At 36.0% G+C, this 23,698-nt stretch overlaps 1 long non-coding RNA gene across 2 annotated transcripts in view; it reads left to right on the top strand.

Moving 5' to 3' along the window:
• LOC121402160 overlaps window positions 1-8,761 on the top strand; it is a 29,850-nt gene extending 21,089 nt beyond the window's left edge. For both annotated transcript variants that reach the window (XR_005966632.1, XR_005966631.1), the window contains exon 3: window positions 8,722-8,761. This is a non-coding gene — a long non-coding RNA (uncharacterized LOC121402160). The remainder of the gene's footprint in view (window positions 1-8,721) is intronic.
• The last annotated feature ends 14,937 nt before the right edge of the window (window positions 8,762-23,698 follow it).

Here is a 23,698-nt window from a genome sequence, read left to right as displayed (position 1 = left end):
CTTTGCCACCTAAAACCTACCGAGCATCAATGTTAGCCTATGGGGAAGGTCCCCATAGGCTTTCCTAGCTTTTTTTGATCGAAGAAAAATCGTTCGATCGATGGACGAACAAAGGAAATGCGGTAAATCCTTTGACTTCGATATTCAAAGTCGAAGGATTTTACTTAGACGGTCAAATATCGAGGTTTAATTAACCCTCGAAATTCGACCCTAAGTAAATGTGCCCCTAAATAGGCGCCCATTGACTTGTCAGTTTTTAAGTGGAGTCCCAGTGTCACATATTGTACCTATTAAAGTGTGTGAAGTTTTGAATACTTCCAGCAAAATGTATTTTTCTATATAAAGTAAAGATTGTGTCAGCTGAAACCAAACATGATGTTCTTTGAGGTTCAGTTGAAATGGAAGTTGAATGGAAGGGACTGTAAAATCCTCTTGAGCTTTTACATTGATAAAATATAAAAATATATTTAATTTGGACCTCTGAAGTTCATACACATTGTGTTTGGCAGTGGTGCAATAATATGGAGGAAGCTTAAGAAATAGGCACTTGATAACACCATCAAAGTGCAAATAACCTGTTGCCTATACAGCAATTTCCCATATTCACAATAAAAGCAAATGAATGTCCTATCTCTGTGTCCTATTCCTGTTAAAAGAGTGACCTGAAATGTGTCAATATGACAGGTTTACAACTTTACACTACTTCACACCTTTGTAACTTAGTTCTGGTAGAAGTCGTTCTAAGAAGAAAAAAAAACGTGAAAAAAATGCACCTGTTTTTCTTCATAATGTTGCGTCTGTCACAACAATTATCATTACAGTTACCAGGTAAATGGAAAAAAATTAATATTCCAGTAAAATACTTCCAATATCTTTCATTGATAAGTATATTTGGGGATGTGATAATGTGACCCCCCTATTCTGATGATTAATAAGGAGATTATGATAGAGCAAAAGGAATGCTACACAATCCTGTTAAAGTTTCTAATGGGAAATAAAATATAGACCAAATAGTGGCTTGTTGTTTCATTTTGACATGTTTACTGTCCAATTAGGGAAAAGGATTTTACTAAATAAAATAGTGTGTGTAGTAAACACCTGTCCATATGCTTGCTGTTTGCTGTGTTCTGCAGGTGAAGCTTACTTCTTGGTTTGTTAAATGCTCTGTTTGTTTTGCACATTTCCTTTCTGTAACTCATTATCACCTTGAAGACTGAGCCCTCGGGATATATAAAAACCTTTTTCAGTTATTCATTTAAAAAAAGTAATTCTGAAGTTAAAACGGACAGCTGGCATGAATGTAGAGAGTGATAATTAGGAAAAAGTGGTTTTGTAGATGAGAGGATTTATATATATATATATATACAGTATAAAGAAATGGTTCTTCAAATTTTTTTTTGCAGTTTTGACCTTTTAAAACTTTCAACCTCTTTTAAAGGAGGTTTTAAAAAAAAAAAAAAATATATATATATATATATATATATATATATATATATATATATATATATATATATATATATATATATATATATATATATATAGTCTTCAAATTATCTTTTCCTAAAATACAAGTTTTTGCAGTTTTTTGCCATAATATGGTCCAGTCATTTATTTTTGATGTCATTTGTGTGACATAGGTCAGAGTCAACCACAAGCATGGAAAGGGTTAAAGACATTCATACTGTAATAATAAAAAAAAAATTAAAACCCCATTCAAAACATCCTACTGGGAAAATAGGCTGATTTCTATTGCATGGTTTCAAATTGCCTTCTTTTTTTTTTTTTTGCTTATATATTTATATAATAATATCATACAAATTTAAGTTTTTTATGATTTTGATTACATGTATAACCCTTAATATCAATATCCTTGGTTCAGGGATCTGCCATGTTGGAAGATCTTATCTGTTGGCATCGCACCTGCCAGTGTATGGTGAAACTGCTACTGAATTCAATTGTTACATTTATTCTTCAGGCTAGCACAATTCTATAGGAAAAAATATACATGCCCATAAAATGTCACCTTTATATAGGCATAGAATAAATACACATATAACATCGCGGGTAGCTTTTACGCTAACTTTTAGTATGTTCTAGAATGGCCAATTCTAAGCAACTTTTCAATTGGTCTTCATTTATATTTTAATAGTTTTATTAATGATTTACCTTCTACTTCTGATGCTTTCCAGCTGTTAAACAGGGGTCCCTTAACTCTTCAAAAACACAATTGTTCTGTAAGGCTACACATTTAGGGGCAGATTTATCAAGGATCGAAGTGAAATCAAAGGAATTTTCGAAGTTAAAAAATTCGAAATTTAATGTAATTTTTGGATACTTTCGACCATCGAATAGGCTACTACGACTTCGACTTCGATTCGAAGTAAAATCGTTCGACTATTCGACCATTCGATAATCGAAGTACTGTCTCTTTAAAAAAACTTCAACTTCAATACTTCACCAACTTAAACCTGCCGAAGTGCTATGTTAGCCTATGGGGACCTTCCAGAATATATTTCAAATTTTTTTGTATTCGAAGAAAAATCATACGATAAAATCGTTCAAATCGTACGAATCGAAGTACGATAGGTACGATTGGAATACGATCGGAATACGATCGTACGATGCAAAAAATCCTATGAATTTGACTTAGAATTTCGTAGTATCCAATTCCATGCTCGAATTTCGAAGTATTTTCCACTTCGAAATTCGACCATTGATAAATCTGTCCCTTATTGTTATTGGTACTTTTTATTACTCATCTTTTTACTCACTCCCTCTCCTATTCATTTACCTGTCCCTTATTCAAATCAAAGCATGGTTGTTAAGGTAATTTGGACCCTAGCAACTAGATTGCTAAAATTGACAGCTGCTAAATAACCCAAACCCCGCATATAACACATGAAAACCAATTGCAAACTGTCTTAGAATATCACTCTCTACATCAAACTAAAAGTTAACTCAAAGATGAAAGACCCATTTAACAATAAAGCAATGGTGAATGTCCCATCAAAAAATTACTGAAGTTCAGAAGAGCATACTTTGTTTGTGTAAGTAAATTAACATTTGGAAAGTGTTTTCAATTTGTAAAAAAGAGCTGGTATAATATTTGGAACAATGGTGAAATCGATGAATTTTCGGCTATCTTTACATGGTGTGTTTAATTAAATAACTTTGCAGTGGGGGGAGACATCTCTTCAGCCTGGTTTCCATTCAGCAACAGATGGATAGCCAGAAGTAGTCTATCCCTTTTTAAGTGTTATTTTTATTCTTCACTTCAAGCCACTTTTTATTGTATTTTAATTTAGAATTTAAATTAGAAAGACACCTGTAATCTACATAATATACAGTCACTAATCAACATAAAATAGCAGATGGGGAAAAGGAAAAAAAAAAAGAAAAGTGACGAAAAAGGGAGTTGAAAAAAATAGCGATACTATTTTTCTATGGATTCTCTCCAGCACTTCAAAGAAGTAGAAGTAGCCAACCCAATATGCAAGCAATTTAATAGACTAGAGTCTGTGGGGGGAGTGGGTTACAGGAGACTGCATTACCTAGTCTGAGCGTTGATTGTGTGGTTTTCTTGGTCCAGTTGCTTTTGGCTTAAAGTTTTCAATGATCCCATCAAAGTGCTCTGTAAAGCTACAAATTTATTATTACAGGTATAGGATCTGTTATCCATAAACCCGTTATCCAGAAAGCATTGAATTACTAATATAGATTAATATTTTAGTAATATTTTAAGACACGTTTTAATGTTCGTATTCCTTAAAAACTGGGGTCACTTTTTTTTATACAGCTCTGCACTTTATAAGCACCTCAGTGTACCACAGGGTGAGCTACAGGGTGACTGGTACTGATGTATGAATAAATCCTGATAAGGCATGTTATGCATAACAATGAACTGTACACTAAGTTAAAATGAATGTGCTTTAGTGCTGAATACAGAGCATGCACAGGCTGCAACACATGATGAATGGCAGAGCCAGTGCATGTCTAATAAAATCCAAGGAGACAATGTTAAAGTGTAGTAAATAATACTTGCCAAGAACACTTTCAGAAGAACAGGGTTAACATATTTAACAGTGAATTATGCAGGTAATGCTGTACTAGGAACACATACAGAATACAGCTAATACTATAATAGGTATACTATATGAGTTTGACAGATACACCAGAGGGCTCACTTATACTTTGTATTAAATCTAGTCTCACGCCAAATAAAAAAAGTGCATTTCTTAACTTAACAAGACTCCTCTATGATAGTTTATTTGTTAAGGTTGATTCTTGTTGTTATTTTGAAGACTAATTATGAAGTCAGTTATTAAATGTAGGAGAAGAGCCAGCTGCTTCATTTAATCCTGCCCTCTTGCCTCTATTATTTATATTTGCCTTCTTTAAAGGAACAGTTAAGTGAAAAATAAAAACTGGGTAAATAGATAGGCTGTGCGAAATAAAAAAAAACATATTCTCATATAGTTAGGCAAAAATGTAATGTATAAAGGCTAGAATGACTGGATGTCTAACAGAACAGAACACTGCTTCCTGATTTTTAGCTCTCTAACTCTGAGTTAGTCAGTGACTTCAGTGACTTGAAGGAGGACCACATGGAACACAACTGTTCAGTGAGTTTGCAATTGATCCTTATCATGCAGCTCAGATTCAAAAGCAACAGTTATGGCCCATGTGCCCCCCCAGGTTACTGCTTGGTCACCAGCGTAACCAGTCAATGGAAACCAAGAGAGCTGAAAAGCAGAAAGTAGCGTTTTGTTTTGTTAGACATGCAGTCACTCCAGCCTTTATACATTACATTTTTGCCAAACTAACATTTTTTATGTTGCACAGCCTATCTATTTACCCAGTTTTTATTTTTATACTGAACAATTCCTTTAAGTTCTCACTTGTGCCATTTTGCAAGGAATCCTTTGGCTGGCCGTATTTGTACTGTTTTGCCTTTATTCTTACTGAAACAGAACAACAGAGAGCAAACATTGAAAGAAAAAACATAATTATCATAAAAACCAGAAATCCAGCTTTGTAAGACTTATGTTCTCAATATTGATTGGTGAATAAGGTCTACCAACAGTGTGCGGCATAGATATTTCCAAAAGGTCTGATGTGGATCTAGCGACGGCTTTTGACATTTAAGAAACAAGGAATGATAAAACAATGTGTTATTAAATGCCGGGCTTTGCATTTTGTATGGAGACTTTACAATGTTACACTGACCTTGATATTCGTTCCTACTCATGGATTATCTAGACTGATGTGTCACAGAGGACAAGCAGTCAAGGGAAACATTCCATTTCCATGTTACAAAATAAAATAGTTCAGGTAAAACATAAATCTGATTTTCTGTTCTGCCAAAGTAACTCCAAGCAGGTTTTTTTCTGTTTCAATTTACTTTGTGTTGAAATATAAACACGCATTTATTGCAGTGGTTATATACAGAATATTTACCATATATTTTAGAGAACTTTGAAATGTCCAATGAAATTTCTCGGAAGAATTCCCTAAGAAAAAACACCCATTGACTTCAAGGTATTTTGCAAGAAAAAATGGCCATTGATATACGACTCAATCATTATTAACTGCAGCACTTGGTTTTGATGGGCACCCCAAGAGTTAATGAAGCATTATTCATAATTATTTCCAAGAGTTAATGAAAAAAATATTAATGATATTCACAGAGAAATGTATACAAATGTGGAATTTACTACTGTGAGAGATTTGCTTATCTGTGTCTGGACCATTCTAGATTGTCCAAAGCAAGGAAAAATATAAAGGAGCTTATTCCTCAATGTTATCATTGGAAAATCTTGTGCCAATAGACGTGGTTCTCTTAGAACTCATTTCTGCTTAAATCTAATATTTATTTTAAACAGGGAAAAACATTCAGACAAATATTCAGCTTAAATCAGAAGAGAGAATGTGGGACTTCTCTTTAATCTTTTTTATCCTACTGAGTTTGCTCCAACTGCGCTAATGGTAAAAATGATATGAAACAGTATAGTAAATGCCCAAAGCTGTATATCTATATATCTATATCCCTATTGGTAAACGATGTGCAGACTTTGGGTCAAGAATGTAAGGGTTTTAAATAGAAGAAAAGTTATTGAAGGTCCAATAGAGATGAACAAAACTGGCTCAGTTAGTGTTGCTAAAAAAATAGCAAAAAAAACAGACAGTGAAATTCCACCAACTGCATTTAAATTAGGGAAGGTAAAATTACACAGCTATTAAGACATCATTGCGGAGAAGCTCCTTTCCATTATGTTACAAATGTTCTTTACAGAAAAAAAAGACTCCCATGTTGCCATTTTCCAAATGCTGTGCCTGGACAGCTTCTTAAGGTGGCCATACACGGAGAGATCCGCTCGTTTGGCAATGTCGCCAAATGAGCGGATCTCTTCCCGATATGCCCACCCTGAGGTGGGCAATATCGGGCTGATCCAATCGTGGGCCCTAGGGCCCAACGATCGGATCCTAACGATGGGTAACGGGCGGTCGGATCGTGGAACCGCATCAACGAACAGATGCGACCGCAATCCAACTGGATTTTTAGTCCCATCTGATCGACATCTGGCCTGACTTTTGGCCAGATATCGATCGGGGAAGCCCATCGGAGGGCCCCATACAAAGGCGATTAAGCAGCTTTTTCATAGGTCCATATATGGCCACCTTTAGACAGATGGAGGGAGGCTCTAATCTGGTTGATGTGGAAGACAAAGGACGCATAATAATGTCAATGACCTTTTCTTTGAGTATTTTTTTCAGTGCAAACCCCACTTTTTTCCAGGAAAACAAAATGCATGGTGAAAGTTTAGTGTGTATTTTCACATTTCCACTGCTAGCAAAAATGCAAATTGTGCTGCAAAACTATACCGGGCCAAAAACTTTGCTGATTCTTACTATCCAATCCAATGTTTCTGGTGTGGTTATAATTGTATCTAAGTAGTACATTCTCAATGCCCTTGTATATTTTTAGTAAAATCTAATTAGATAAACCAAAAGGAAGTGGCCAATAGTGAGGTCCTGCATTAGTGAACTATAGGAATTAAATATGTCAGTCCACACAAAACTCAATCTAAATAGATAATCACAGGATGTTCTAGAACAGGGATCCCCAACCAGTAGCCCGTTAGCAACATCCAATACCTTGGATGTTGCTCTCAGTGGCCTAAATGCAGGTGCTTATTTTTGAGTTCCAGTATTGGAGGCAAGTTTTAATTGCGTAAAAACTAAGTATAGTGCTAAGTAGAGTCTCCTGTAGGCTGCCAGTCCACATAGGTGCTACCAAATGGCCAATCACAGCCCTTATTTGGAACCACAAGGGACTTTTTCATGCTTGTGTTGCTCCCTGACTTTTTTTACATTTGAATGTGGAACATAAAAATTGCTAGTATTAAAACCCCACAATGTTCTTCATGAGAACATACTTATTTTCTGTTATCAAAAGGTGTCACAACTGTAGTTATTTCCATCTTCTGTCTCTGTGTTTAGTGAACTAAAAATCACACCAAGTAATTATATCAATGTCTTTGTCCATCAATATTCATTGAAGTACTTATAGCTCTAATATGTCATAATCTTCCCACCACTGACATGCTACCACTTTGCAGAAGAATAGCAAACCCATTACACTATTGATCATGTCCATTAGCTGACTTCTTTTACCTGGAAATTATATTAGGTATTGGAAGTGGAGGAGGAGGTTATTTTGCAAACAGAATTTACACTGTTAGATTAGATAATCTGATGCCATTAGCAAACATTTTTGTAACAAAGGTAATACAATACATAACCTAACCTATAGTAAGAGATGATCTGTTGATCAGTGAAACACAGAAATTAACTTGAATTAGAAACATAAAAATATACAATTCTTGTTGACTAACTTTTAAGCAGAACCAAATTTAAATAGATCTAGGGCAGTGGTCCCCAGCCTTCTAACCCGTGAGCCATATTTAAATATGAAAAAGTTGGAGAGCAATGCAAGCATGAACAAGATTCCTAGGATTGCAATTGGTTATTTGGTAGCCCCTATGTGGACTGACAAACTAAAGGAGGCTCTGTTTGGCAGTAATCTGGTCTGTATGCCTCTAAACTTGTCTTCTAGAGCTTTGTGTCTCCAGTGCTCTTTAAGGATGCTGCTATGTGTCATGCCGCCCCTACAATTTTGTCTCCCTAGGCCTTTGTGGCCTTGCTACAAATCCGGGCCAGCTGATTATTAAATTCTGATGCCCATTGTGCTGGTCAATAATCTTATTTATTTACTAATCAGCCTTACACTGTGAGATTGAGATTGTATATATTCAGTATTTTGTGTATTGATCCTTTAAGATCAGTTACTGATAGCAGCACAGAGCATGTTCAGTGAATCAGCAAGAAAAGAAGATGGTTTAATAAATGGGCCCCTAAATGTAAAACATTCTTTAGTTAAGCTTTAGTTTTCCTTTTGAATACCTTTTGAATACCTTTAAATCCTACTTCGGGGGTTATTTAGTAAAATCTGAAAATATTCTCACTATTTTCTAAAAACCACTCTGACCAAATCTGCACAGACTTTTCCTCCCTAATTATCAATACAATTTCTAAAAAAATTATTGTACAGGAAAAGACTTGATAAAATCGTGAAAACATTTGAATCATATGATTATTAAAGATTTGTTGCCGAAAACTGAGACTTTCAGATTTGACACCTAAAACCTTAATCTTTTTCAGATTTGATACCCGAAACCGCAAAATCTGATTATTGAATGAAACCCAGAGCAGATCAGGATATCTTCAAAATGTCAAGTGGACATCTGCAATTGACTTCTACATAAATTTGGCAGGTCCAAATTTGAGCACTTTTTATTCTGACTTTTAACACCATCTGGGTTTAATAAATCTCTAAAAATTTGTTGTGTGTTTTTCCCCTTAAAAATTCCGACTAGAAAAAAATGGGCTTTAATAAACAACCCCCTTTGTGTCATGTGCAATAGTCAGCAATTTATAAAATACTATGAATACAAATGAATGAATGACTGAATACTAATATTGAAAAGGACTAACACCAGTACTATTCCATGTGGTACCCTATTTACAAAATTGATGTAGAAATGCTCAATGCTTAAAAACTGTTACTTATCTTGTGCAACTCTTAAATAAAGTCACAACATATTTATGTTAGCATTATGAACATTATGGCAAACCCATGGCACTGTGTACACTGTGGACACACTGAGAGGTAGTGAGAGGTAGGTACTTCATGCATCAATTTGTCATGTAAAAAAGTATCAAATGCTTTTGTAAATCTAGTTTTAATAGCCATGTGTCTTTTTACTAGTGTACATTTGGATGCATATTACACAAGTGATAAGGAACTATTTCATTGAACTATCTTCAGCTGTGAATGTTTAGAAACTAGCATTTTATATTAAAAAAGAGAAAAAATGCGTACTGCACCAAACAATTTTGAAAACAAATTGCTCAATGTTCCAGCACAGTTTTGTAGAAAATTATGTCAAGTGTTCAAAATCAAGTACAGGTAATATGCAAGAAAATTGACTTTGTAAATGGAATTTTTTTTGATAAGGCCTAATAATTCCCTGGCCCTGAACCAAGTGCTTTCACTCACCAAGCACCTGATAGTTTTACAGATTTAGAAAATAATCCCATTTGGACACTTTAATATTTAAGTGCTTTTGTTCCCTGAATATCTCAAACGTCTACAATAAAAGAAGTACAGAGGAAGAATTCTCTGGGGTTATGATATAAATTTGGGTAGATGAATGCTATCTTAACATGTATTTTTAACTGTTGGCTATAAATATCAGCCTTTTGCAAATAGATTTGTTATTTTTAATATTTTTTGTATACAGTAGTTTAATCTGTTTTAACAAAATGAGTTAGGCACTTTTTTTGCCTTCCCTATAGAATGTCAGCATTTTAGTAGCTAGCAGATCTAAACGAGAATACAGTTTTTCTGGATTTGTTAAATGGGCAATGATTTCCCTTCTCAAAAAAACACCAAAGCTAAGGTAAAGTAAGAGTGCAATAATCGTGTGAAAAAAAATGGATTACTTCATTATGTGTAGACCACAAAAATATGCAGTATGTTTGGTACAGTAGGTAAACATGTATCATACAAGGCCTCTAATATATACTATTCCATTTCACCGTCCTTCTGGAGGATAGTACTCATGGCATGCACAACAACGATAAAGAAAAAGGATGTTTCTCTTCTGTCATGGAGTATAAGGAGCACATGAATGTGACTGTGAAATTAACCTTTGGATGCAGGTGATGTTGTATTTGTACTAGAACAGACTGTCATGGTACACTAATTGTTATGAACCATATATTTAGTTAATGTTTCTTGGTTAAAACAGTCTTCGTTAAAATATGCCAAGTAACATTTAATAAATGTTTTTATTATTATACCCCTAACTGACCACAAATGTAGATGCTGACTGATAACTGAGGGGTAAAGGATTGCTCTAAATCATATAGTCTTCTTGCACTAAAGGAAACCTGGCTTTCACAGAATGATACCGTCATTGAGGCTCCACTTTTTCATGGTGGTCTCTCTTACCCCCCCATAGCATTGGACGCTGTGGGGGCGTTGGAATCCTCCTCTCTTCTTGCTGTCTATTAAAACATATTCCTAATACTTAAGCCTTCTCATTCAACTCTTTTGAGGTGCATGCCATTCAGATCTTCCACCCTCTTTCTGTCTTAATTCCTTCCCTCCGGTAATGTCTGAAGTCTCTAATCTTCTCTTGTCCTCCTCACTCATAGCTTGTTCCCTTGACCCTATGTCTTCTTCTCTGCTTAAACATTGTGCTGCTCAGCTTACTCCAGCACTTACACAGAACTTCAGTTCTTCTCTGGCTTCTAGAACACCCCCTCTCCTTTCAAACAAGCCTGTGTAAAGCCTATTCTTAAAAAGGCCACATTTGACCCTTCTTGCCTGTTGAATTACCATCCTGTTTCACTTCTAACACTTGCCTCTAAACTCCTAGAATGTTTAGTGTTCTCCCATATTACTTTCTACACAACAATAATCTGAAGGACGCTCTGCAATCTGGTTTCTGACCTGCACACTCTACTGAGACTGCATGTGCAGAGTTACAAATGATCTTCAGGTTTCCAAAGCTAAAAGTTCAAATCTCTATCCTCATCCTCCTTGACCTATCATCTGCATTGACCACTCTCTCCTGATGCAAATTCTATATTGGCTTGGTTAACATAACCAAGTTGCATCTCGGCTTTCTTCTTATGTCTCTTACCATTCATTCACTGACTCTTATGCTAACAAAACCTCATCTTCAGTTCCTCAATGTAGGGGTTGCATAGTTAAATCGGCTTAAAAAAAGACAAAGATCAAGTTCAACTCCTCCAAATGAAAACCCAGCATCCATACACACACCCCATACTTTCACATAAATTATATATACCCATATCTATACTAACTATAGAATTTAGTATCACAATAGCCTTTGATATTATGTCTGTCCAAGAAATCATCCAAGCCACTCTTAAAGGCATTAACAGAATCATCCATCACAACATCAGCTGGCAGTGCATTCCACAACCTCACTGTCCTCACTGTCCTCACCTACGTTGTCTATAATGTCCTCTAACGTACTTGTAAAGTGTAATCATGTCCCCTCGCAAGTGCCTTTTTTCCAGAGAAAACAACCCCAACCTTCACAGTCTACTCTCATAATTTAAGTCCCTTACCAGGAGCCTATAAAGAGGCATAATTATGTTTTCAACCCTTGAGTTAATGCCCTTTTTATGCAAGACAGAACTTGATTTGCTTTAGTAGCCACAGAATGACACAAAGACCCCTAGATCCTTTTCATTTAAGGAAACTCCCAACACACTGCCATTTAAAGTATAACTTGCATTTATAATATTTTTGCCAAAGTGCATAACTTTGCATTAATCAACATTAGACAATCACTCTGCAAAGTGTCTGTATCCTGCATAGAACCTATAGTTCTGCACAATTTAATATCATCTGAAAAAATAGGAACAGTACTTTCAATGCCCACCTCCAGGTCATTAATAAACAAGTTGAAAAGCAAGGGACCTAGTACAGAGTGCGGTACTCCACTAACAACACTGGTCCAATTAGAAAATGTTCCATTTACCGCCACTCTTTGTAATCTAATTCTTGGCCAGTTCTCTATCCAGGTACAAATACTATGTTCCAGGCCAACATTCCTTAATTTAACCAGTAACCTTCTGTGTGGCCCTGTATCAAATGCTTTAGCAAAGTCTAAGTAAATCACATCCACTGCCATCCTAGAATCGAGGTCCCTGCCTACCTTCTCATAAAAAGAAATTAAGTTAGTTTGGCAAGATCTATTACGCATAAAACCATGCTGGCACAAACTCATAGGGAGTTAATTATCAAGGTCGGAACTTATCTCAATATTGGCTGCTACAAACTCCGATCTAAGCCGCTCGGGTTTTTAACACTTATTTATTATTACATTTTCCAGAAAATGTGCTTTGCGGTAAAAACTCTGTTTATCACAATACCACGAAAACTTCGGGGTATGGCATGAGACCCAGTGCACATCAATAAAATCTTTGGGACTTCTCCCATTGACTTATATGCAACCTCGACAGGTCTGAGATGCCGGGAGTTTTCCAGCCTAGGGGTTTAATAAATTCTGAAAAAAAGTTTCTAGTCTCTTTTGAATTTCCTCATGTGTGAACCATGCATCATTAGTTGTATTGCTAGAATTGTGACTATTAAGAAGGAAACCTTCATTTACTGGTTCCTCAATTGTGTAGACAGATGAAAAATATGAGTTCAGAATCTGCGCTTTTATTTTTGTTTTCATCGACCAGCTGAACCCCCTCTGATATTAAGGCCCTTCCTGATTCATGTATTACTATTAACATAAATAAAAAATAATTTTGGTTTCTTTTTACTGCTTGCTGCAATATCCTTTTCCATATCAATTTTCGCTTGCCTGATTTATTTTTGCATGATTTATTGGCCTCCTTATAAATGATTTGGCTTGACCAGCTAGCTTGAAAGCCTTAAAAGCACATTTTTTCTTACCCACCACAACACCAACACTTCTATTGAACCAAAAAGGTTTTGCTTTTAAGAAGCATTTTAAAGGCTTCCAATTTTTGTTCTGTGTTTAACCGTGTAAAAAGCATTTCCCATGTTGCAGAGATGCCCTTATACTGTCAAAGTTTGCATGGCTGAAACTTAGTGTTTTAGTTACTCCCTTATAGAATTGCCTCTGCAACATAATCGCAAAGGAGACCATGTTATGATCACTATTCCCTAATTGCTCACCCACACAGAGATATAATTCTAGAGATTAATTCAGTATTATTAGTTATTACAAGATCCACAAGATCCAAAAGAAAGTTATTCCTAGTAGGTTCTTAAACGAGCTGGAATAAAAAGTTGTCATTCAGCATATTTACAAACCTTCTGTCTTGGCAACCCCATTACCCCAGTCAATGTCTGGATAATTGAAGTCACCCATAGTAATGCCTCAAGGCTCTGCTTGGCCTGTTGTTGTTCGACATGTACACTCGATCTTTGGGAGGTCTCATCCACTCATTTGGCTTTAATTATCATCTGTATGCTGATGATACCCAAATAAATTAATCCACTCCTTAACAGCTCAAACTGATGCTCAAACTGCCTCCTAGCAATCTCCAGCTGTATGAACCAGCACCACCTTAAACTCAACCTAACAAAAATGGAACTAATCATCTTTGCACTTAAGCCTGGTCCTACTTCACCATTTACTATCTCTATTGATGGCATGCTCATTAATCCTGTCAATTTAGTACACTGTCTGGTGATAATCTTTGAATCTTCACTCTCTTTCTCTGATCATATTAACATCACTGTCAATACCTGTCACTTTCTTATGCACTATTGCCAAAATCTGTCCCTTTCTTTCACCTGCTACGACCAAGACACTTGTGCCTGCTCTCATCCTATCCTGAGCAGACTGCTGTAAGATTAAACTAACTGGGCTCCCTAATTCCCATCTCTTCCCTCTACAGTCTGTAGTAAATACTGCTGCCAGAATTATTCCAAAAAGGTACAGGCCACTCCCCTGCTGAAGTCCTTATCATGGCTTCCCATAGAAAAATAACTTACTCCTACACATAACCTTCAAAGCCGTTCACTCATCTGCACTTAACTACATCTCATCTCTTGTCTCTTTATATGCTCCTGGACAAATCCTCCGCTCCTCTCAGAGCAACCGCTTGGTTGTACCCCCCCCCACTACTACTGCTGTTTCCCACATCAATCCCTTCTCTCTAGCTACTCCTTATATTTGGAATACCATTCCTGAGTTTCTCAGGAGAGAATCCTCCCTTATTATCTTCAGAACTAAACTCAAAGACTACCTCTTGGAGCACTTGCATAACATGTGAACTGGTAACTGGCACTTTTATGGCAGTGTCACCCACTGTAACCTACAGCACTTAATATCCCACCGATCTGTATCTGTTACCCTCCCATGTAGACTGTTAACTCTATGGGCAGGGACCTCCATCCTTTTGTCTCCTTGACAATATGAGTTTAATATGTATTTAACTATACTTTACCTTTGTGTCTTGTATTTTTCTACTCATTTGTACTCATTATTGCAATGACCCCCTGTTTGTTCTACTATTTTATTGTTCTGCTGTACAGTGATTACACATAAAATTATACATATATACATAATTGTCTGTAGGTAACCCACAAATTCTAAATTTATGGCCAACAGGCTGTACAACCTGTTTCTCTTGCTACTTGACAAAATGTGAAACTTGACTCCTTTGAAATGACTACTTCAGGTCTTTGGTTATTTGTTTACCATTCTGAGTTAACATGCAACTGATGTTATATGCCATGATATGCATTATTTTATTGCAAAATGTTCTGACAATAGAGTTATTCTTATGTTAAGCTTTGACATTCTCCATATGGTTTGCATATTACTGGCTTCAGTATGGAGAATGCCAACAAATCCTAAGCACCTTTCTTTTCAGTATTTGCTCATAAATGGGAATGTTTTATGTCTTTTCACTATGGCACAAGTTCTTATTTCTGTGATTTTCAGCAGTACTGTATATATATATATATATATATATATATATATATATATATATATATATATATATATATATATATATATATATATATATATATATATATATATATATATATACATATTATAGGTTGGTTCTATGCCCATTTCCTCACACACAGTTTTAGAGGTTCCAACTCTATTTATTGCGACAAATAGCTCTTAGATAATCTTATCCAGGATGAACTCTAAGAAACATCCCAGGTGATTTGTACCAGGCTATGTAGCATTTATAGTAGATGTAGAGCTCTATTTACTTTACTAAAGGTTCTCTCTCCACCATGTCTTTCTGCAGTCCTTCAATGTCTTTTTGATCATAAACTGATAAACTAGTTTGGATCTCTTTCCATCTACACTATCATCATCGATCTATGTTTGGCTTTATATAGATTGCTAAATTGCAGTTTTAAAAAATTGCTTTCATCCACTTAAGAAATCAATTTGGAAACACCAGACAACAGAGGTACCTTTTCAAAATCTACTCTAAACAACACTTCATTTCTGCTACTCTAGAAAATACAGCTCTGAGGATACTATGAGAGAGCGGTTTACCAGATTATGGCCTTTATACTTGTAGAACCTTTATACTTGTAGAACATTGACAAACAAGGTATTTTATAAATTCCAATCTCCTGGTTTAGACAGTACTCAAATATTTGACATTGTGAACAGTCACACATTTCAGAACAATTTGATACATATATTTTATCTTTTATTTTTTTTATATTTTCTTTTTAAAATATTCAACATGACATTTCTGTTTATTGTATGGTAAGGCCAATGAAAAAAGAATATTAAATCTGTCCATCCTAGAATAAATGCGCTCCTTTGGCAAGTTTACCAATGTAGATCTTTGTCTGAATTTGCCACCCACGTGGTCAAATTCAGCTCATCCGATTATTAAAGGAAAAATAAACCCTAAAAAATGCCATATTGCTCCGAGAAGCTGTTGAGAAAATAAGCTTTGGCGTTGTTGTAAATTTACAAGCATTAAATGAGGTTTGTCTGTAATATAAGCTGATGCTACAGGGCTCATTTTTAGATTCTGATGCTAGTTGTACTGATTTCTGAGATGACATAGTAATTAACTGTATTAATTACTAATCAGCCTTATACTGTGACATTTATATTCTATGTTACTGTATATTGTGAGTGGGTCCCTAAGCTCAGTAAGTGACAGCAGCACAGAGCATGTGCAGCGAATCAGCAGAAAAGAAGATGGGGAGCTACTGGGCATCTTTTAAGGCACATATCTTTATTGTCAAAGGGCTGTGGTTCCCTTGGGCTGGTACAGTAGCCCAAAACATTATGTACAACACTTTTAACCTACTTATTTTCCTTTAAACGAGAACTTAACCCCCAGTAACAACCCCCCCCCATCGCCTCGACCCCTCTTCCTCCCTGCACTGTGCATTAGTCAAAAAGAAGCCCCTGAAAATAAACCTGACCATACAATGCAGAGCAGCGCAACAGAGTTCTGGGCACCATCTTCTGCTCCTTCACATTCTCTTCCAGTATCAATGCCGACACTAAGGGGGTTAGTTATCAAGGTCCAAACATATCTCAATATTGGCTGCTACAAACTCCAATCTAAGCCACTCTGGTTTTTAACGCTTATTTATTATTACATTTTTTCGGAGGTTTCACCCGATCTCATGCATATGACCAATGCTTCTGAACCAATGTGGGTGTGGTTGGGCAGCCTGCCACCCTAGGCCCGGGCCTTGGTGGCCTCTCCACAAATCTGGGCCTGACTACAGGACTCCTTTTAGGCTACAGAACAGAGACTCAACAATGTCTAAAGACAGAGAACTCTGCACCATCCAAATAAGTATTAGCATGATAGCATTAAAGCAGTAAAGGCATCTAAGTTACTTTTCTAAAACTGTGTGTTGTGTCACAGACTATGACAAACAGCCCTGTTGCAAAAAAAGCTTCCATTAGGTTACTGGCCAGTAAATCCTATTGCTTCAGCCTTTTTATGGGAGCCTTTGGAGATACAAAAAGAAGCTGACTAAGACTATCTGACAAAATGGCAGGAAGGAGTACAAATCAGATATAGCCAAGCTGAACACAAGCAATTACCATCTCTCAAATTCTAAAATGGATGTCATTCTCTGCAGAGTGGATCTGAGTTATGTGATCAAAATTCTAGTTTGGTCTATTCCTACTGAAGTCGGATAAGCTAAACCAGCCTACTAGTTAGAGATAATATTAATCAGCGATTTAAGCTATGGCTAAATAAATTTGGGCAATGTTTCTAAGGTTATACACAAAGATCAATTAATGCTTAAAGCTACATAAATTTAACATAATGATAATAATGATAATGATACCTCATTAATGTTCAGATTTCCAACTAGTGTAGCTGTTAAATGAGATCTGTTATTGTTTTCTCATATAAGCTTTTTCTTCATCCCTAGGTTCTAGGAATGGAATCAGTCATATTTTCTATAAGTGTATCTTTTGAATACAAGGCTTTGTTTGCTTAGCTACACAGAAGATATTAGAATATGGTTTATTTCCTCAGCATATTTGCACCTCCAAAAGCCCTGCATTGGCTATTTGGGGGGGAAATTGTGCATAAGGGAGGAATTTTACCAACACATCATTATTCTAAATATGTCCTTCCTTGTAGCTGTGCATAAAGATGTTTTAGTTGAGTTCAAATAATTTTTGTCTTTCTGACTTATTCTACAGGGTTGGGAAATATATTGTAGCAATTTTTAATCAGTCTCTCTTGTGTATATCCCTTTTTTGTGTATAGCACCCTTTAGCTACCTTAATATACAGCAGCTACCTTGTGCTGTTGTACATTTTTATTGTTATTATTATTATTGATAATATATATTTTACACAGCTGGGAAATCCTAGACCTCCTTATGTACAATGTGTGAATTGTGATCCTATGTCTTTTTTCTGTTCAGAGTCAAATACATATAGTAGTTTTGATTTATCTTAACCTTCTTAGCCATGTTAAGGTTAGCGGTTTTGTATTTACTCCCTAATTGGGATGGAATAATGGGAGGGAAGTTTATTTTAATACTTTTTTTTTTGATTCTGGGGGGATATCTTTATTCAGAGAGCCTCTGATTTGCCATGGTTTATCTTATATTCCAAGTAAATCACATTTTCAGATAGAATTCTATATATAGTTTTAAGATTCTGTAGGTGTACAAGCCTGTGGGCATTTTGCCTTCTTTCTCTATTCTCCAGATCTTTCTGCCTCCTCCCCTCTCAAGGCAGTGTTTTCATCTTCCAGGACTGCCTGCCTTTATAATAACTTGCCTGACACTGCTTCCAGATTATCTGTCCTCTCATCCAAAGAAGCAATTTCTGTTTCCAGCTCTGTGACTGCTGCTCTAATTGTCATTGTAATCAAGCCCATTAGCTCATTATCCAGACTTTGAAGTTAGGAGGCAAGTTCTATCATTGTAACTGATTGGGATACAACTATAACAGATTGAAGCTGATTCCCTTCTGTGAAGTAGACAACATTTAAGAGACTGGAATATGAATAGGAGAGGCCTGAACAGAAAGTTGAGTAATCAAAAGTAGCAAAAAAAATATATTTGTAGTCTTATAGAATATTTGTTTTTTAGATGGAGTCAGTGACCCCCATTTTAAAGCTGGAGAGTTGGAAGAAGAAGGCAAATAATTAAAAAAAAACTATCAAAATTAAATACAGACCAATTGCAAAGGTGCTTAGAATCGGCCATTCTATAACATATACAAATTAACATAAAGGTGAACCCCCCCACCCTTTAGAGATTATACTAGAGTGCTTGTTTGTGTGTTCCTCAACTCTTCCCTCAATTCTCAGCTCTTAATGTCTATTTAAGGATCGGTGTATGTTTTAAAGAGTATTCAGTATACAAAGAATTACTTGAACACTTGAAGGCTTGTAAAGTGGGGCAAACCCCTGCGTGTTTATTCACGTCAGTGATGTAACGTTTCGGGGGCGGACCCCTACGTCAGACATCATGTCTGACTAAGGGGTTAAACATCATGTCTGACTAATCAGCCTTTATATTCTGAATGTTTGGTGGGTAGTTCAAAATTTCCACCCCTGCGTGACGTCACCCTGCACCACCCCAACCTCCTCCCATATAGTGAACTGTTTATCTTTTCTTATATAGTGCGCGAATAAACACATCCCATCTGTCACCATTGTGTTCACATATCCAGTGATTTCCCCTGATCCTTATCATTGGTATCTTGTTGCAATGTAACGCTCTATGTGTGTACTGTTATTCTCTTAAAGAGTATCATCAGTGTCAAATTTCCATTCATATCGATCACCCAGACCATCCACTGGTGTTTGTGATAAAAAGCATTGCATTGTGCCACACAATCTACATCTCTATCTAACATAACAATCACAATAAACACACAATCTACACCTCTCTATCTAACATAACAGTACAGAACACTACTTCTGCTGCTCTCTTGGTTTCCACTCAAAGTTAGAGAGCTGAAAAGCAGGAAGTAGTGTTCTTTTCTCTTTTGATAGTTATCCGCTCACTCCAGCCTTTATACATTACATTTGTGGATAACTTAATATATTAGAAACATTTATTTTGTACAGCCTATCTATTTACCCAGTTTTTATTTTTATACTGAACTGTTCCTTTGACTTAATTTTTTTCACATATGAGTGATAAATGATATCCCTGCAGTGAGCACCAATCATTTGGTCTTTTGGTTCTTATTTTTACATTGAACTGTTCCTTTAAGATCTACCCTTAAATCCATATGCCTCCTACCCTGTGGATAACACAGCACCCCCAGCACATGATTAAACACCTTAGGGGCCCCTAACAATAATTTTCAAATGCTAACAAACCCCCAGAACAAATACCATTCTTATGTGCCACAGGCAGTGTATGGCACAAACAGGGAGCATAGGGCAGGTAGAGTATAGCACACACACAAGGAGTTTATGGCAGGCAGAACAGAGCAGGAGACAGGGAAACCCATCAGGACCACATTAAGATGTACTACATACAGTGACACAATGCTGGTGCCCCATTAGCATTTTGTATAAGGTGTGAACAGGTGAACAATATGGGCAGTTTCAGTCTGGGTCTCAGGTGTTAACAGTACAGGGCTTTAGGGTGTGAACAATAGAGGTGTCACGAGTGTGAACAATGCAGGTGGGATTACAGTCTGAATTTGATTAAACATTGCAAGGGCCAGTTAATCTCTGTAGAGCACTCTAGTTATGCCACTGCCACTGGTGACTTAATATATTCATAAGTGGTATTAAAAAATGTTGTCCAGGTTAAGGTGTATTTGTTGCAGATGTTTTTGTCAATGGGAAAGATTAGTGTTCCTAAAAGTAGGAGCAGGACATAATAAACATAGAGAGCCCTTGTTTGTTTTTAAAACTTTGTGTAACTCTTAGTGCCCTATCATCAAGTTAAACTGGCTGAGAAACAGTGTTGAAGTCTATCAGATTTTATTTTTAAAAAAGGCAACATGCAAAGTATCTATTAGTGAGTAAGTGGCAACCTTAACAATATTTTACCACTCATCAGAAGAACTTCTCAGATTATTGGTGAAACCTACTCAAATTTACTCAGCAAGTCAAATTGTTTTGGACTTAGATACTGAATATCATGAATAAATTAAAACTTTCATAAGTAACATGAATTTATGTACTCTATTTGCTCCTCAAAACACATATGCCTATAGTGTATATTTCTATAGATCTATGTTAATAAATAGAAATACTCCTTTAATCCAGATTGTAAGCGACTCCTCTTCTTGTCTTATATCATGCTGTTTACAGGATACTGTATGCCATAGATAGGTTTTATTAATTCACATGTCAGTGCTGCTGGTTTCAATCTAAGCTATATTTTTCTCCTAGAGAATTGGCTGTCCCGTTGGCGCTGCACAAAGTGCTAATGACACTAATTGCAGCTTTGTCAGCAACATGTCTTGCTAGAAAACAGCCAAACACATTTCAGACTAGGAACTCTGAATGTTTCTTTTCATGACATTCAAACTATGAGAAGTCCTAAAGGCAATTTAATGAAAAGGAATATCAATCAACAAACTCATGGAGTTGTGATGGAAAAAACAAAACTCTTGCAATAAGTGAATTTCATAAGTAAGCAATTTCCCAATTTGCTATTTTCTGTACTAGTTATTACTAATAGTTGGTGCATTAGTACTGAAGATACTTTATTTATATATATATATATATATATATATATATATATATATATATATATATATATATATATATATATATATATATATATATATATATATATAGTATAAATATATATGTAAAACTTAGTCCCTTTGTAAAATATATAATTAAGCAATTGAATTCTTTATGAATCAAATGAAAATTGAGCATAGGACTGGCCAGATATGGGATGACTTTGACGTAGTTGGCCAGCTTAAATATATTGCAATATATGGACAAACAATCCCTGTTTTGATTAAAGGGTAAGGCATTTTTCAGTAGCAGTATGCACAAAATGTCTCTGTCTTAAATATATTGATAATGGGTTGAGTGCAGAGGACCTCTTGTATTGGCAAAACAATCAGGTTTATGAACTTCAAGTAACAATTAATTACAAAAGCAGAACTATCAGTTGGAAAAGATCCCTAATGTTTGCAGTTTCACCATTTTTTAGTAAATGATCCATATGATCTTTGGTAATGTGTGCAGGAGAACACTGGAAGGACAGTACATATCTCCCAGAATGCTATATGCAGCTCAGAATGTAAAGGGAACTACAGAGGCTTTGAACAACCTGTAGTGATAAACTGTAGGTGGGGAGTGATGTCATCACCTGGGGGAAGGTGAGATCTCCTCTGGGGGAGAAACCAGGAAGTTTGTGAGGAAAGGGCTCTCTGAGGAAAAGAGCTTTGGATATACTCGTGTGCCAAGTCAATTGGAGACTAAGGTATGGACTGAACCCCTAAGTGGAGATAAAGCTTTGTTGCAAAAGGGCCAGACCTCTGAGGCCAGTGAGCCAGCTGAATAGGCTATTCTGACTAATGAATAAGAACTGTGAGTTGCCCTACTTCTGTTACACATAATGCTCTCTGGAAAACTCTGTTGAGAATAAAGAAGTTACCTTAAAGTCACTGCTTTCCTACTACAAGAAGTTATTGCTAAGACCATTAGAGTGAAATTCCCACACGTCTAAAAAGAATTGTGGCTAATTCTTGTGCTTTGTATGATTTGTATTATCTGTTTACTTACCTAAACAATAGCCCATATAAATCCTTTCCTTTCTGAATCACCTTTTACCTTAGCACATTGTATCAGTTCTCTTACTGTTGCACCATCATTGTCTTTTTTTTTTCCAATATTCAATTAAATGAAATATTTTATAAAATATTTTATATTTTATAATATATTATCTGTTTACTTACCTAAACAATAGCCCATATAAATCCTTTCCTTTCTGAATCACCTTTTACCTTAGCACATTGTATCAGTTCTCTTACTGTTGCACCATCATTGTCTTTTTTTTTTCCAATATTCAATTAAATGAAATATGCCAGCTCTCTTATTGGGCTATGATCAGACAGGCATATTTCTGGTCCAAAAGAAATACAGTATATAGCTAATTTCTCTCAGCAGTTTAAATGAGTGCAGGGTTCTGTGGGATACTGTCATGGTCATGGGAAAAACATTTTTTTTCAAAATGAATCAGTTAATAGTGCTGCTCCAGCAGAATTCTGCACTGAAATCAATTTATCAAAAGAGCAAACAGATATTGTTATATTCAATTTTGAAATCTGTCATGGGGCTAGACATATTGTCAATTTCCCAGCTGCCCCAAGCCAAGTGACTTGTGCTCTGATAAACTTCAATCACTCTTTACTGCTGTACTGCAAGTTGGAGTGATATCAACCCCCTCCCTTTTCCCCCCCCCCAGCAGCCAAACAAAAGAACAATGGGAAGGTAACCAGATAACAGCTCCCTAACACAAGATAACAGCTGTCTGGTAGATCTAAGAACAACACTCAATACTAAAAACCCATGTCCCACTGAGACACATTCAGTTACATTGAGAAGGAAAAACAGCAGCCTGCCAGAAAGCATTTCTCTCCTAAAGTGCAGGCACGAGTCACGTGACCAGGGGCAGCTGGGAAATTGACAAAATGTCTAGCCCCATGTCAGATTTCAAAATTGAATATAAAAAAATCTGTTTGCTCTTTTGAGAAATGGATTTCGGTGCAGAATTCTGCTGGAGTAGCACTATTAACTGATGCATTTTAAAAAAAAACATTTTTTCCGATGACAGGATCCCTTTAACAAATTCAAAAGCCATGGACCTAATAAATATGTAATTAAAAATGCAAACAGAAAGGAGAGAGAGACTTAGCACAATGCTTCTTCTTTCAACCGGTATTGATGAAGTGGTGGCAGCTAGTAAAATCTGTATAGGGAGAAACCACTATAAAAATATGTGTTTAAGAGTATTATTTGTAAAATAGAGGCATTGATTGCTAACTATAACTAACATTGTTGCTGCCTGTTTGCCTCTCAACTTCCTTTGCAGCCAAGATGAAAAAGATCTCCTCAGGATTCTCAGAAC

The sequence above is a fragment of the Xenopus laevis genome, chromosome 3S (genome assembly GCF_017654675.1).
Source record: "Xenopus laevis strain J_2021 chromosome 3S, Xenopus_laevis_v10.1, whole genome shotgun sequence".
NCBI lineage: Eukaryota > Metazoa > Chordata > Amphibia > Anura > Pipidae > Xenopus > Xenopus laevis.
This window is presented reverse-complemented; position numbering and strand designations above follow the sequence as displayed.